The sequence below is a fragment of the Thunnus thynnus genome, chromosome 8 (genome assembly GCF_963924715.1).
Source record: "Thunnus thynnus chromosome 8, fThuThy2.1, whole genome shotgun sequence".
In the NCBI taxonomy this organism is placed as follows: Eukaryota; Metazoa; Chordata; class Actinopteri; order Scombriformes; family Scombridae; genus Thunnus; species Thunnus thynnus.
This window is the reverse complement of record NC_089524.1, coordinates 26,751,157-26,766,602: the sequence shown is the minus strand read 5'-3', so window position 1 is coordinate 26,766,602 and position 15,446 is coordinate 26,751,157. Positions and strand designations below refer to the sequence as shown.

Below are 15,446 nucleotides of genomic sequence, written 5' to 3'. Positions count from 1 at the left end.
GCAGCGCCGATGGCAAAGTAGGTCGACTGGCACCTCGCAATTCCCCCTCGGGCTGCTCAGGTATGTGGGAGCCTTCCGTTAACAAGAAGGTCAGCTGTGTTATAGAAGATATAAACACAAAGCTGAAAACTGCATCAGCATGTATATGCATCTTAAGAGGCTCATTACTAACGAGAACATTGATGACTCAACTGTTTATGCTGCAAAAACAGCAAATAAGAAGGCACTTTTTACAACATCGTAGCGTGTCTGTATTTTAAAGGAATAGTTCTATATTTTCAGATTCGATGACAGACTTTACCTGATGGGAACTTTAAGATGGAAGCTGGGAACGAGGTGCAGGGATAAGATTACAGGAGCCACTTCCTGTCTTCTGCCTCTCTGGGCTCTGTTGGACCACTTTGTGATATAAGAGGTGTATTACACCACCACAAACACTGCCTATAGGTGTGTTTATTCTTTATTTATTTATTTGTAAGGGACCACGAATGTTGCATTTCATGATTCTAAATGATCTGAGTGGACCTTTTCCTCTGCAGTCCACTGATCACAGTTAAAGCACAAAACACGTAAAACAATGAAACACGACAAAGCTCACAACACGCAAGAGTCATGCACAACTTAGCAGAACTTATACCATATTATAAATTAAATGGATGTTAAGCAAACTAACAAAACTACAGCTATACTAGCAGCATTTGGTTATAAACCAAAGTAATGGACAAACTAAAAATCTGTCATACTACAGGAAAAGTTGGATCACTGAAGTCATTAGGTTTTATCCTCTTGGACCCATAAATATCTGTACAAAATGCCATGGAAATCCATTCAATAGCTGTTGAGATATTTCAGTCTGGACCAAAGTGTTGGTCTGACTTTGCCATCCATATATCCCTGCTGCTAGCATGGCTAAAAACAGCAAAAGCGGAAAAATATTGTGAAATGCAGAAAAATTGCTTTAAAGCACATTGATAAAAACTAAAATGCAGTGCGTCTAAATGGTCTTATGGAATATGTTGCATGTAGAATATAGAATATATTAACAAACTGGGACACGCAGGTCTCTCAGTGACAGGATACTGTATGCCCTACTCTCAGTAAAAGATAGCAAGAATTGGCGGGAACTCCTCATTAGTCTTTGATTAGACTAATGAGGCTAGACTCAAAAGGTTATGCATGACTTCTGCCACCATGGGGTTACCATCAATCCCTGGAAACTCAATTAAACCTCTTACTTCCATATTATATAACCATGTATGAGCTCACATGTTACACAGACCTTACTTTGGAAAGAAGTCAAAGGCAGACATATATGTGAGTAATATGTGATTGTTGAAGATAAGATCAACATTCAGGAGACATGTGGTAAAAATCTCCCTTTATGCACACATATACATCACAGGCTTTGCCTGTAACATGCTGTAAATTGATAGATTGTGAGGTCAGTTATGTCACTCCTAACTCTTCTCCCTCAGGACCGTAAAGACAAGATATGACTTCCACAAGGCTAAAAACTGACTTGCGTAAATACTTTGCTTCATTTGATTTGGCACAACATATATGCTTAGGAATACATCAATGTCAGTGCAGTAAGATGACGTACACTGAACAGCTTGACTTTGTCAGGCGTGTTGTTTGTTCTCTGATAGTTCCTTTTCCTTCTCATATAGATGATATCAAATTCAGCATGGCGAGTCTTTGTTTTGAGTCGCTGCCTTCAGGAATGTAAAGTGTCTGGCTTGGTGGTTTGCTCTCCTGTGCTGCTCTGGCTGAGAGGTAAACTTTTGGGGGAAAAAACAGCAGGGCTATTTGATGGTGCTGAGCGTGAAGACTCAGTCAGATGTGGGTCTTATCTTTCCAGACGCCCGCAGAGGAGAAAGGCATCCGAGAAAACAAACTAAAGCTGATGTTTGTCTCTGAGCATTTATACTGTCAAAAAATACAAAAAATAAAAAGGTAAAATACAACATGCAAATGCGGGAGTAAATTTACATGTTGCATGATCTGACAGTAACCATCTGTTGGTGGGGATGTGTGAATATTCCATGTGTTCGCGGCGGGAGTGCACAGGAGGAGCTGTGCAATAGGAGTGGGCTGGAAATAAGGGCTAGGTAGGAGGAGAAGTGTAAATCTGTTCGAGTGCTTGCGTGTCTGCAGTGAGAGAGCCGGTTGACTTGTTGCCAAAGCATACAGTGCAGTCCAGGGGCTCGGTTTGGAGCTGTGGCAGGCTTGTTGGATGCAGGTCCCCCCACCCCTCCCAAGGCAATCTGTGGTTGTGATGTTGATCGTGGCAGATCCTGAGCGGGAGCAGGACCAGGTGCTGATCCGGGAACATCCAACTTGGCTGTGAGACTGAACACCTGTGTCTAAAATTCATCTCACGCAACTCTACCACGCCACCACCCACCATATCTGCGCCGCACCACACTCACACCGCCGTCTGATAGCTCTCACGCAAATATGTGAGCTGAATTCTGTTTTGTTCGAGTCAAGCACATAATAAACTTATTTAACTGCCACCTCACTGTCTCCTCGCATAATTTCTGGTCTTTGTATGATTACAACCTTTGTAAAACTGAAGCACATGATGGGAAATGATGAGTAAGTACATAGCATTTGAACAGCTCTGCATAATGCCATTTACGTCTATAAAAAAAATGCATCTACTTCCTGAAACTACTCAGTTTAACAGTCACCAACTTGTTTAGAAAATTACAAAGTAATATCTGACTCAGCACTGCGCTGCCAAGAGAGAGAAAAGGAGGAGAGAGAAAGTACTTTGGTCCTTAAACAGAGAACAATAAGAATCCAGACAGGAAAAGGTTGATTGAGGGTTTTCTAACAGAGCCGGAGGTGAGCAATAGCTACTTAGAGGGGTGTGAGTGCAACTTGTGACGCAAAAAAATCAACCTGAGAGTCACAGACAAATGTGTCACTAATAAATGTAGCTGAATAGAGATTAAAACAAACAAACAACAAATAGTGATATTGACAGTTACTATCTCTCGCATATAACGTTACACAGCAATTGAGCAAACAGAGACTGGATGCACAATGTGTGGAAATAATTAATAAAAAAAAGAAGGAAATCTGGAAGTAAGAAGGCATTTGTCTCTATTACTACCGCCACACTGTTTCTGCTTACAGGAAATATGGCCTTTGCTAAAGAACACAGGGAACATTAAATTAGAAAAACGCAGTCTGTTTCCTCAACAACCCTCAAAACACTGCAACAACTCTCCATCTATGCCTGACCCCACAATCAAAACTAATCGCTCTGTACTTATCGGTGGAATGTAGACAACGAGACTACTTATAAATATCCTGGCGTATTTTGAAACCTGATCAAAAATTCTATTCTGGTCTGAGAAAAGAATGAGGGTCCGTGATTTTTAGAGAAGGAGAAAGAGAGAGAGAGGGAGAGAGAGAGAGAGAGAGAGAGGGAGCAAAGCACTGATTTTTTTTTTTTTTTAGAGAGAGAGTTTATATCAGCCTCGGTAATCCTGTGTGGAATGTTGAGCAGGAAAATCTCACTGCTACTGTATCTCAGGATAAAAGAACAGAGACGGAAGTGGTGGGTTTTCAGTGTTTGTCATGACCCTTTTCCCTTACATGATGCTAGTTGTCACCATGGCAACCGTGTGATCTCTAGGTCTGGAGGAAGTTACTTCCACGTGGTGCCATCATGAGACTGACATAAGAGGAGTTTAGCTGTACTGCGGAAACACGCACATTAAGGTTTAGAAGAAGCTACAATGAATTTACCTTCAGCTTTTCTACTTGTCCTCAAGAGCCAAAGCAAACACACAAAGAAGGAAAAATGAAAAAGAAATATTTTGTGCTGCAATATTCAACCTTAAAGGGATAGTTTGCATTTTTTGAAGTGGGGTTGTAAGAGTTACTGTATTGTATTTATCCATAGTCAGTGTATTACCTGCAGTAGATGGCGGTCTGCACCCCCCAGTTTGGAGAAACAGGCAGAAGCACCGGCACAGAAGCTAAGCAATGTACTGCTGTGGTCAGGACCAGCAGCAAAACAAAATTTAGCCGCCTAAAAAAAGGCCCACTTAAAAAAATTAATATCAGTATAAGTGTATGCTATAAGTAGAATATTTTCATCGCTTTACCCTGCAGTCAGACAGCCCTTTCTTTTGGCACTACGTTTTCTGAACTGTAGAACTTCTGTATTCCTACGCATACTGCGCACCGCATTACGCCGCATATCAGCTGTTTGGATCAGAAAGTGCTGCTGCAGCGTAATACAGTGTGCAGCATGCGGAGGAATATGAAAGCTCTATGGTCTCTACCTCATACAACCCCACTCCAAAAAATGCAAACTATCACCTTTAACCTAAAATGGATTTGCAGATTAAAATGAACAATAACAGGAGGAAATAATATAGACACTTTTTCAGCAATTAGTATGCTCCTTATTGAAATACTCAGTGTGTAACCAGCATACGTGCTGAAAGGTACAGTATACTGAGGATGAGCTGTGGACAAGACGGCATAAATACATTCACATGCATTAATTCCAAACATGTACACAGTGAAGACTGTAAATCAATTCATAACAACAACACAAAGTAGCCTCTGTTCCCTCTTAATACACTCAACATGCAGAACTGTTGTCACTACTTTCATTCTTGCACCCAGTAGAACAACCCAGTAACATGCATCTTTTGCTAAAATCAGCCCAAAAATGTATCACAGAATATTTCATTTAAAAGTTTCCATCTATATACTTCTGCACACTAAATATAGTTTATACTCAAACACGCTTTATGTTTGTTTGCACTTTTCACAGCTGTGATTTGATGAGTTTGAATGTAGAATTGTAAATTAGAGCATTTGCAGTATATGAATCTGATGACTATCCTGAGGAACCTGTTATGCCATGACGACTTCATACAGCAGGCAGTGACAAAGTTGGATCACGTAAGCACATAAGGTCTGCCATCAAATAATTAGTCAGAAGTCTGTATTCATATCCCAGAAAAACCAAAACATGTGCCTACTATTTTCTTGCCTGTGAATCTGATTAAATTGCCTCATATACTCGGAATGTGTCTATGAACTAAGAATGTCTCTGACGAAAAGCAGTAACACTTTAAGTCCCCCTCCTGTTTTGCTTGTTGTTACTTCACTTTATTTGATTCATGTTTGAGCTTCACTGTGCAGAATGATGTTTGTTTTCACATCCATCTGCTGAAAGTAGAAAGTTTCTCTGTGCTCACTGAAAATCTGAGGCATGTGCATACGAGCAGGATTTGTGACATCACAACTAGTTTGGAGCCAATTCTGATCCATTATTCAATTTACACAAGTGTGATGTGGAAACTTGAAACCACCAGTGCACAAACACTGAGAATGGACTTAACAGTGAAGTAGGAGACGTCTTGTGTCCAGCAGTTAAACTTTTGAAATGAAAAATATTTGCATATTTATACTTTCTGGAACTTTTGATAAAGGTGATGAAGTAGATGTCATTTGAACGAGATAATTGAACTTTTTTTGTGGAAAAACCATGTTGGGCACATTTTATTATTCAAAGTAGAGAATTTTATATACATCTTAAAACACGTCTGGGAGGATCTTTAAGCTTTGTGTCGCTTTGCACTGGTGTTGTCAGCCTGTGATCTCTGCTTCACCAGACTGTTAAACAGCTCCCTCACAGGCTGCTTATGACACCCGGGCAATTGGCCAAAATAACAGTAAACTAATAAGGGCCAGCTAGTGCCAAAGGTGCCGGCAAGGCAAAAAACAAAAGCTGACAGTAGGCCACAGATGATCAACGACAGGCAAGCCGCAGCTGACGGTTGGCTTGCTGTGTCAGCGCTCTAGAAGTTGGGCCCATAGTTTGTCTGAATTCTGGTGATAAGCCTTAATCCTCTCCAGAGTGGCCCGCTTGAGAGAAAACACAAGACCTGTTAATCTGGGCTGCTTCACAGACTCTTTACGAAGTGCAGAACAATACACACACACTAACTCACTTAATAGTTACAACATGCCAGTATCTTAAGCTTCAGTCTTCCGTCGCAGGACTCAGTGTATTCACAGTGGATGTGATTAATCACATGCTGAGGAGGGTGTGGTCTTATGGTGAAAGCTTTTCATGGTTGGAGCGGGCCACAAGTAGCATAACTGTGGAAAACAGAGGGATTTGCGTGTAAAACACTGTCTCCTGAGTGCTTTCATGTCAGCTGAGTGGTTTTGTTAGTGGATGGGCATGCGGGCTGCACAATGGCCTGGCAACAAGGTCCTCAGATGTTACGCTGTCTGCTAACAGGCGTGAGGAGATCAAACAGCAGGCACATAGGACTCACCCACTGAGGGGGAAACACCTTGTAGCCGCCAAAGGGAGTTTCTGTCCGTGTGCGTGGGTTTAATGTAATGACTAACGAGAATGGGGGTACACGTGTGTGTTGCTATAAGGAGATCAGAGAGTGTGTGTGTGTTTGCGCTGTGTGTTTGTGTGTGTGTGTGAAAAAAAGATGGATGAAAGTGGGGACAGTGGCTTAAATCAGAGGGTAATGATCTGCTCAATTAGAGAGTGGCGGCCGCTAATTCTCCCATCTGGAGATTAGGTGGTACACTCACACACACACAGATACTAATACGCGCACACTCATTGGTGAAATCAAAGCTGCACACAAACCAAACACAAGGCTGTTTGAGAAAAATCTTGGCGCTTGTGCAGATACTGTGTATGTGAAAGACAAACATCTTTTAAAAGATTTCACAGAATAACTAATCATCAAATGCAGACATCTGATATATCAATGAGACAAACTAACCTTGTGACTCAAAGGCAAATTATGGCTTTTCATATAAAAAAAAATATGACTCTCTAAGGACTCACATTTTTCCCTCTTTTAATTCAAATACCTCAATCCTCCCAGACAATGGTTGATTCATGACGGCAGTATTAGCTGCCGAAATGAAAACGTTCACTGAAAAAGAAACTCATGCGTCCTTATGCTAACCCAGTGTTGGCTCTTTGATATTGTTCCTCATGATTTGTGTTTCACCTCGCTGTCGTCTGCTATTAGCCGGACTATCAGACTCTCTGAATTTCACTTTGATCTTCTGTAATTACAGTGCGGTATGTTTGTGTGAGTGCGTACGAATGGGTGACTGTGTGCGAGTGACGCTGTTGTATCATAATTGCGGTGGTTCCAGTGTTTCCAGCGTGGCTTCAAGGTAGATCAGTGAAATCAGGCAATGTGCACAGAATGCCACCGACTCCAGACAAAGACAAAATTACAACGCTGCACGCAATGCAACATGAGTCCCCTCCTTCACATGAGATGACGAGGGGGGAGCAGGGGGAAAGGAGAGTGTGTGTGTGTGTGTGTGTGTAACAGTGTGTATTATACTGGGATGTTAAACAAACCCCTTTTCCACATCAGCCCTACTGTGGCTGTCTGGCTGACTGGATATACAGTATGTTAGCTCTCCCGTTTCATAAATTTCCCTGTAGTTACATAACCACATCCCAGTGGATCACCAGGTGCTTATTCACACGTCTACTGCAAAAATACTCTTCAGTGGATTGATGGAATATATGGCTATGCATACAAATGTTGCACTCATACTATTAGTTCATGCATACAAACAAGTGTAATGTTCTTAATGCTGTCACCATGGAGATGCTTATGCTGGATATGTGATACAAAGTAAGGCTCTTCCCAGAATTCCTGGTGACATCAATGAAAAAATGTTGATTTCCGACATATTTTGTACAGTGTTTGCTAAAATTGCATTAAAACACTCGATAATCATAATTGGCTGGATGAGAAACAGTAACGTTGCAGACCATAAAACCAAAACACAGAGCTGAAAGACACTATAAAGCTCCAAACTGTGTAGTTGAGTGATTATGTGGGTTTGGCACTACCTTTCACTTTAGACAAATTGTTCCATATATTAGGTTTGGACATCAGAGGTAATGACAGATTAAAACTCCTCAAACAACAAGAGTCTCAAAGCCAGTAGTAGCTATTAGGTGGAAGGTGGTCCATTAATCACTATTATATATATATAACTAAATATCTACATTTAGTTGGTCATTTTTATGGTGTTGTTCTAGTACCTTTCATGTTTCATGTTGTTTTTATGTCTTTTCTATTTTCAGGTGCATTTCATATTGAGTTAAATCAGTTAAATCTGTGCATACGTGGCAGTTTAGGACTTCAAAAGCCGGATACATGTCACTTACAAACATGAATGTAAACCATCAACACATACTACTTTTATACATACTACACATACTAATTACTACTTATTGGTTTGGGTTCATTGTGTGTCGAGACATCTTGAGGACGGCAGATGTGCTGATACACGTTGGTGCGCTTTTAATGTATTATCTATATATTGTTGATATAAAAATATTAATTAGAGCAGCTTTAAAGGGCCTTACTGGTTTTTCATGTTTTGGCCCATTTACCACAGATTCCATATATTTACATCACAGGTAACCCTTTTGCTAACCAAGCTGCTGTATTTTAGACGTTTTTTGCATTTTTCTACCATCGTTTGGGCAACCATTGTTTTTTATTATTTTTTGTAATGTATAAATCTCTGATCCTTCCATGAGTTGAGTAATCATCAGAGTGAAATTCAAGTTTCCATTATATTTTGCAAAAGCTACATTATCTTTCTCTGGTAATACAGTGTACACTTGAATTTGTGTCAATGCAACTAAAATATGATGTAATAGGAGGAAAAATTCAGAAAAAAAACCCAACTTGAGACTGTACAGCATGCACTCAATAATGCACATTATAGAGAGCACATGTTTTGTAGTTAAGGAACTAAAACTTGAATACACACTGGTCAAGTCCTTTAAGCAAAGCTCTGAGAAGTGTATGTGCTCTTGTGTACTTAGGGTGTCTGAGTTCACATAGTGTCACAAGGTGCTTATCTGGCCAGTCTACAGGATTTATGTTTCTGCGGGTGAGAACGTAGTTGACATGGCAACCCGAGACCTTCTCACAGGCTGAAAAGGCTGCTTGCACTGAACGAGCACAGCGCAGCTAATAAAATCTGCTCTCATTGTGTCTGTGTGCATTAAAATGTGTGGAGTACCTGTGCATACACACACATGCATATGCGTATCAGGCATGTTTTGCATTACCAGCGGCAGCTTTTCCTTATATGTGAAATAAGAGAGATTGAACGTTCAGGGAGACGTGATTACATTTGAGGAGCCAATGTTATTTTTTCATGCTATTGGCTGGCTACGACAATGTTATGTAATGATTAAAAAAAAAAACACCTCTTTATACAGTAACTCTTACGTGACTATGAAAGAATTAAGTGAAGCTGCTGAAAATCACCTTGTCTGCAAAAACAGAAAATTCTGATTTAAAAGATATTTTAGAAGATGTTTTTGAGAAACATATTGCATAATAAAAAGATGCCTCAGTTCCTTGATCTATAACATTACAATTTCAGAGAAAACTGCTAAGAAAACACATTTTCAGTATTGCATTTAAACCTGCTGTGAATCTTAAAAAGTCATGTTGCTGAGTCTTCTATTTATACCTGTTGTAAATATTTAAAAACCATGTAAATGACCTTGCATTCAGGAAAGTCCTCTCTGTCCAGTAGGTCAGTCACTGAACTCCGCTGAACCTGGAGAGTGTTGCAACGCAATCATACCTGCATGCGTGTGAAAGAATGTCATTAGCACTGCGATGACTGAATGTGTGTATGCGCCATGCCAGGACAGAGAGAGTGTTTTTTAATTTGGTGAAATATGCTGCGGCTGTGTGCACATGCATGATTAAGCAGTGTGCACACTCCAACAAGTGTGAATGTGTGTGTTTGTGTGTGTCCGAACTGGTAAGGGACAGTTTTCAACACTCCTCAATTCAAGACCATTCCTGAGGCCCGGCGTCAGCCGTGCAGACATCAGGCCATTCCACAGAGAAAAGTGCTCACAGTGTTTCCTTTTTCTAATCTCCCAGCAGGAGCTGGCAGCATTTGAGCTCCTCAAACTGCTGACAAAGACCTTGACTGTAGGACTGTGCTGTGAGATTAGGCATCTCATTTAAACAAGTTACTGTGTACAGACATACCATGAGATAATCATGCTGAGCTGACCAGCTCCCCCTGCTACAGTATACAAAGAAAGATGCTGGGCCATCCAATAATTTTGATGAACTAAAGTAGAGACACTATAATCAAAAGTAGGGTTATTCTGCCCCCTTAAGGACAACAGAGACAGCGCAGATAGAGAACTATGTACAGCACACAGGGGGTGCAGTAAATGGCAGCTTGCTGAATGAATAGTGTCTCGTCTAGTGTCTGCAACATTGCAATTCCTTCAACAGTTCAAACAGTATAAAACTTTATGACAGTGTATCTGTAATAGGCTAAACCTTTATTAGAGCAGAGAGTATTCTTCTGAGACTAGTAAACATTTTTTTTTTTCCACTGACAGGGAGCCCTCTGTTGGTCAAATGCAGAGCAGCACAGAGCAACTGTCCTCTCTGCCTCTGTTCAAACATCCACCTAAACTTAATGGACAATGTAATGTATGTGCAGGGTGACTGTAGCTCAAGTTGTAGAGCCATTAATCGTAAGGTTGCTGGTTTGCTCCCTTGCTCCTCCTGTCCACATGTTTAAGTGTCCATGCAAGACACTGAACTGGGACGAGAGTTGCTTTGAACAAAAGTGTTTGCCAAATAAATGTAGTGTGGTAACGTAAACTAAGGTCCTCAGGTGAAGGAGAGTTTAAATCAGTGTAAATCAATGTGTACTGACAGCACAATCAACAGCACTGGTGTTAGAAGAGGAGACTGTTTAATACCAACTGGCTTGTCAGCTTGTACCTGTTTGACAAAGCCAATAAAGTTGGTTCCAGACAGCCAGAACACAAGCAGAAATATGCTCGACACTTTTTAAATTATGTGTCACTGCTGGAAAAAGCGATGACATGCAGAAAGTTAAAGATAATGAATCAATTCCGCCAGTGTACGATGAGATCGAAGGGTTTTGAGGTTTGAGAGAAAATCTGCAGATGCTCTTTGTTTGATAAAGGCCCTGACAATAGTATTTCTCAATCAGCTTCGATATATGAGTGATTGGGTCGTACATGGACAAACAGTTTTCAGCCAAAGTTAGAACGGTTTTGGTTATTTCAAATAAGAGATTTATATATTTGTGCTGTCTTGGTTTCTCCCCGCTGGCTGGAAGTGGGCGAGGCTCACTGGAAAAAAAGATGATGTCTTGGACTTCCGATCAGGATTTTACAACACTTAAATCCAAATCTGATGACATTTATAGTGTTGTTTACTGATGTTGCCAGGCCACTGTCAATCAAATCTAATCAGTACACACCCAAGCCGCTGAACTGAGTTATTTAGTGTTGAACTCCCAATAAATAACACCTATTTTTCCCCTAACTTTCACTTTGATTGTTTATTTTGTCATGAATATCTGCTATTATAAAGAAATATTTGGGATTTGAAACCAAATTTTCAGGAGCTTTAATTTTATTTACTGCGCATTTAACAAATGGTTTTAAGTTACTGATTTTGTTCAGAACTCTCAACATTTACCACAAGTTTTATTTGACTACATATCTCATCTTTATCCTACCATGAGTTCCACACATTATGTAATCATTGAACAAAGAAAGGTTGCTGAAACATCTGCGCTAATGTCTTAACTGTATGTGTTGCAAAATTTTGATTTTTGGTTCTCTTTGAAACCCTATCTTGATTTCTGAACATGAGGTAATTTTCTTAGTAGTCTTTGTAGTTTTCATGGTTACCAGTGTGTCTGTTACATCAACGTCAGCGTTGGTATCTGGTTGACTATCTCAACCAGCGAGACTTCAATAGAACAATGTTTGTGGGGTCAAAAAAAAAGCCTAAAGAAAAGGGAGGTCAGAAACAAGGTTAAATATGAGTAAACAAGGACTTCCTCCCTGAGGGTAAAATCTGCACCTGGACTTCTCATTACTGCTGTGCTCTGAGTCTGCTCAGCACCACAGAGCACATGTGGCCCAGAGGAAACAAGCTCATAGTGCTGCTAGTTTCCAACATTGCATCAAAAACACACAGGCAGAGAGAGTTCTGGGAAAATTTGCTGGCCAGTGGGGGGTTCAATGGATCACCTCCCCAGTTTTCATGAGTAACCATGCCGGTATTGCATTCTGTTAAAGTATCGAGAGTGTTAACAAAAATATGAACACAGCTGCGCACATATACACTCACACTATAAGCTCAGAGAGAGCTGGTTGTATACTGATGCTCACAGAGCTGTTAGAATCAGATTAATACAACGTCCGCTCCATCTTTCCACAGGGAGGAACCAGGATTTATTTATGACTCACTGACACTTTGATCCTCTTCAATTTCACAGCTCAAACCGCTTGTTTGCTTCCCCTCCGCTCTACCTCTGTCACATTCATCTCTTACTATCAGCAAGGATACAAATGGCATGCCTTTTCTGTGCCAGTACATGCTTGTCTCATGTTAATCTTGTGTGCAAGACTAATGCATCTGTCAGATAAAATAACTTATGTTTTAAAGTCAAAAGATAAATGTTTTGGTCGATAACATGCAAAAAAGCAAATAGTCCAGAACTCTTTCTATATCTGCAGTCATGTCTTTCTGTTCTTTTCCTCCATTCCTGCCTCCCTGAGGTCTTCACCTGGGGCCCTAAGGCCCTGTGGAGTTCTGCTATACACTGTAGGGGGCAAGACATTAATCAAAGGGGGAGCACAAGGAGGAAAGCAGGAGAAGAGTGTGGCGGGGATGTCCTGCTCTCCCACCATGTTTTCTCCAACCTCTCCCTCCCTCTCAGGATTTTAAATCTCTCACAGTCTGAGGAATCATCACCCTTGAAGCCCCTCCCCAGTGCAAGTCCCCTAAACACATAAAAACAGCGTGTGTGTCTGAATGCAGAAGAAACTCACGCATTTATGACGCAAAAGTTAATTAAGTGTATCCAAAAACATAGGTAAAAAACATTCTTAAAAAAAAAAAAAAAAATCAAACGTGTTGACAGTGCATGTAGTGAGCTGCTTGTGAATAAGAGAGTCACTGTTGGAGGGGAGGTCCGAGGGGGCCAAGTCTTATTTTGACAGTCCCTATGTCCTGGAGAAAATGGCCTCTGTTCTGTTTGTTTTCCAAAGAGAAACATCTGAACATCTGTGGTTGTTCCTCGGAGCAACATGCTGGGCTAGAGTTACAAGCTGCACCGGTGCAAAAGAACGCATAAACACATGTGCTCAGTTGGACACTTAAAGACGCACACACACGCACACACACACACACACGTGCACACACACACAATTAAATGAAGGCAGTAATGGGTAAGGAGGAATATTCTCCCATCCACACACACACACACACACACACACACACACACACACACACACACACACACACACACACACACACATAAGGAGGGATAATGTTAATCTGAAGATCATGTGCTGTCATATAACTGCTATTATTCTGATGTAATGCAAAATCTGTGTTTCATCATCAGATGGCGTGGAAATACCACTAAGCTTCAAAGGCAGACTGAGGAATGTCGCTTAACTGCACGACTGCTGGGGCACTCTGACCACTGTGAAAGTGTCTGTGGCAGATATAAGCTCCACTCAAGTCTACAGCAATAGCTGGACTGGTAACTTTATTGTCTTCTGGCTCTGGTCGGGGTTCATGTTGTATACGTGTATCGAACCAAGAAATCTGAGGCTCAACAACAACTCTTAAGCAAATATTGTGTAAGCACTAACATATTTCACTTGGCAAGAACATCTGGCCTTTGTCACAGCCCTGCTTCTCTTTCAAAAAAAAAAGAAGAAAAAAATAGTAGTCTTCAAGAGTTTTGTGCTATGAGAAGTGATATAGTCCAGTAGTGATGGTGCTCTGAAGAATTTCATCTTAACGATGGGAGCAAATGTATTCTCAGAGAAATCCTTCGATCACAGAGAGGAGCTTAACTGGAGTCTGTTTCTATACGATCTTTACTGATGCAGTTCTCGACATGATCACAAGGGTGCACTGTTACACTGCTCACTATCCAGCCTTCACTAACACACACACACACACACAACCCCCACTCCTAAACACACTGCTGCCACGACTGAGCTGTTTTCTCTTGTTCTCCTGAGGGAGATCGTCATTTTTTTTTTTTTTTTTACTGTGTCCAACTTCTCCATCTCAGATAATACATGGAGGTTGTGAGGCCAGATGTGAGGCACCAACTCTTGACTTGCTAAAAAACACAGTCACTTTCCCTCCTCCTCTGCTCACTCTGTGTTTTCCAGTCCATTTTTAACTTCTACTATTTTGCTATGGTGATGTTTTGTTGTCTTTTGAACCTAATGACATAGTAAAACAAGCACAAAAACAGGAATTTAACTTTCTGTGGAGTTCAGTAATTTTACAATTTAAATAAATGCTGCTCAAACACACAACATATGCAAGTGAGTATAAATAAGGAGGAGACATAGAACAGTTAAGCTGAGACAAATATATTTGATTCAAACAGAGAAATGTATCTGGTTAAAGCAGTTGTTACTCAGCAGTGCTAAGCTGCTGATCAAACTAACCCACTGACAACAGTTGTATCATTTCATAGCCAGTGTTTGACTTTGTTCTGTTTTATAACTGCAAATCGCATATTTCAGTTGAAGTGTAATAGGCAGTGACACTACCCTTACATGATGCAAGGATTGCTTTGGCTTCCTGGATCTTATTTTTTATTATTCTAGACTTTTATTTCAAAACCACTACTCAAAAGACAATTTACACGGGTCCAATACTTGGGTGTGACATGAAAGATTGTTAAAAGTACAGCACTTTTGGCTGGACCGCAACAGTGAGGCCAGCCCTATAAACATGAATGTCCGTGACTGACTGACTGACTGACTAAGTCGCTGAGTGATGAAGTTACATGATTGGTCAGCTGAATGCCGCCCCTTCCTATATCCCAGTGAAATGGAAGTTAGAGAGTCTTTAGCTTCTTTACTGTAACGTATTCCCCAGTGAAACAGAATATTTGAGCGGGGTACAGTTACGAGAGGGATTTAAATCAAATCCTTCGTATTTGATTGGACTGCTAGAAGTGCGCGGGGCTTAGCGAGTTTAGCACGATACACGGCTGCAGAGAGAAACAGAGCTTCAGAGGACTGTTGGCTCCACACACGCCCAAACCTGTTGTTAGATCAGGAGGATGAAGGAGAGGTGAATGAATTAGACTTCAACCACATTGTTTTGGAAAGTTCTTGCCCACTGATATCTAAATACACATCTCTTCCCATCTCTGCTCATATTGCTCTGTTAGCTACTACGACCCACAAGCGGTCAAGTGTGGTTTTATATGATAGGTGCGGTTAGCTAGTCACATTTGATTGGATGAATTTTTGTAACGCCCCTGAGATCAAGATGAATCATCAAACATTTGAAACTGTT

General features: G+C 40.8%; 1 protein-coding gene across 1 annotated transcript in view; it reads right to left on the bottom strand.

Moving 5' to 3' along the window:
* scfd2 (sec1 family domain containing 2) overlaps window positions 1–15,446 on the bottom strand; it is an 87,577-nt gene that overhangs the window by 14,787 nt on the left and 57,344 nt on the right. The gene's annotated exons all lie outside the window — the stretch shown is intronic.